Source organism: Gavialis gangeticus, unplaced genomic scaffold (assembly GCF_001723915.1).
Source record: "Gavialis gangeticus isolate Ggan-Ray unplaced genomic scaffold, GavGan_comp1, whole genome shotgun sequence".
In the NCBI taxonomy this organism is placed as follows: domain Eukaryota; kingdom Metazoa; phylum Chordata; order Crocodylia; family Gavialidae; genus Gavialis; species Gavialis gangeticus.
Genome location: NW_017729013.1, coordinates 5,450,184 through 5,452,023, shown reverse-complemented (window position 1 = coordinate 5,452,023; position 1,840 = coordinate 5,450,184). Strand labels below are relative to the sequence as shown.

Genomic DNA, 1,840 nt, shown 5'->3' with positions numbered 1-1,840 from the left:
GTAGAAGGCCACCAGGTTGGTCTGACAGGACCTGCCTCTAATGAACCCGTGTTGGTTGCCCGTAAGCACAGTCTCCCGTGCTGGCCCCTCGTGGACATGTGCCAGGATAATTCTCTCAAAAAACTTGCCCTGGATTGAGGTAAGACTAACTGGCCTATAGTTCCCCAGGTCCTCCTTCCTCCCTTTTTTGAAGATGGGAAGCACATTGGCCCTCTTCCCAGTCCTCTGGCACCTCACCAGAGCACCACGAGTGCTCATACAGCCGTGCCAGGGGTCCCTGCAATGACCTCAGCTAATCCCCTCAGCACTGTGGGGTGGAGATCGTCCGGACCAGCTGATTTAAATACATCCAGTCCCTCCCGTTTTGCCAGTGTGGCTCCATAAGATCCCACTAACAAATGCCAGTAGAAGTTTCTAGTGTAGACTTGCACTACTAGGATGCTATCTTTGCCAGAGGTGATGGGTTCTTAAACGATCTGGGCTCTTCTTTAGACTTGTTCAGTCCATCAGTTACACCAATCGGGCAGTACGCTATGGGTTTTCTGCCTATATTTTAAAACCTAATGCTGTTATTATCGAAACCGGTGCAAAAAGGTCCCTCAGTGATGGTGACTGTGGGAGAAAAGCTCAACAATAGAAATAAAATGCAGTAGACGTGCAGGGGGATTGAAAGAGGGGAACTCACTGTCATTCTCTTGTTTTAGGCAGGATACCTTGAAATCTGAAGAAGCTATTTGCAAAGCTGTAATTCCACGTTGAAGGTGGTGACATGTGCACACGAAGAGAAAGAGGACCTTTGATCTGCAAGTATAATGGAATAGACTTTTCTCCAAACCATGCTAAAGACCATGTGAAGAGTACCACCGAGATGCTCCTGGAAAGGAACTTATTGGCTCAAAGGCCCACAAACATGAAATTTGAAAAACCAGAAAAACAGCCCATATGGAGAAAGCTGTCCTGCTTCTCCAGGGGATTGTAGCTGGTCATTGCAGAGCCAAACCAGAGGTTTGTAATCCTGCCTGGTTTCCCTCCCCCCACACCCACTCTAGGGAGCTGAGGCCTGTCTGCTCAATGTTTGCTGCTGTCAAGTGTGAAATGAATCTTTAAGTCGCTGAGCAGTAATGCAATCAACTATTTAATTTGTCAAGCTGACTCGTATTAAAGCATATGGATTATATTTCTTCTCTAGTTTCCAGGCCCTTGTTGCCAACAGCAGGCTGTAACCTTCCAGTCACAAGCCAAGTTTTAAGAAAAGGAGAGCTTTCCTGCAGTGATACAAAACATTTACAAATGACAAAGGTCCGAGGAAGGCTATTAAAAACCCACTCTCTGCCGTTCATAATTCAGAGTGCTCATCTCTGGTAACTTTCTTTGTGCCTTCACTACCCATCTTACAGCAGCGCAATGGCACGGTGACAACTTGGAGTGCTGTTCTAGTACAGGGGCTTCATAAAGTCCTTGCGCACTTCTAAACGTTAATAATAATTTAGGTTGTAGGTATGATAGAAACAATCTGTAGATGGCATTTAAAAGCAAATTCATTAAAGTTTTAGGACAAGTAGAGTACACAATGTTAGACTTAGTTTCATAGTTGGTAGGGTCGGAGGGACCTGAGTAGAACATCAAGTCCGACCCCCTGCCATGGCAGGAAAGAGTACTGGGGTCAAACGACCCCAGCAAGGTGATTGTCAAGCCTTGTCTTAAAGACCCCCAGGGTAGGAGCCAGCACCACTTAGCTTGGAAGTTGGCTCCAGATCCTAGCCGCCCTGACCGTGAAGTAGCGCCTCCTGATATCTAGCCTAAATCTACCCTCTGCCAGCTTGTGACCGTTATTCCTGGT

General features: G+C 46.7%; 1 protein-coding gene across 4 annotated transcripts in view; it reads left to right on the top strand.

Moving 5' to 3' along the window:
- The window catches only part of LAT2 (linker for activation of T-cells family member 2), a 65,633-nt gene extending 64,456 nt beyond the window's left edge, over positions 1-1,177 (top strand). For all 4 annotated transcript variants that reach the window (XM_019511418.1, XM_019511417.1, XM_019511415.1 and 1 more), the window contains one exon: positions 709-1,177. The gene's annotated coding sequence lies outside the window, so the exon portion shown is untranslated. The remainder of the gene's footprint in view (positions 1-708) is intronic.
- Positions 1,178-1,840: the final 663 nt, after the last annotated feature.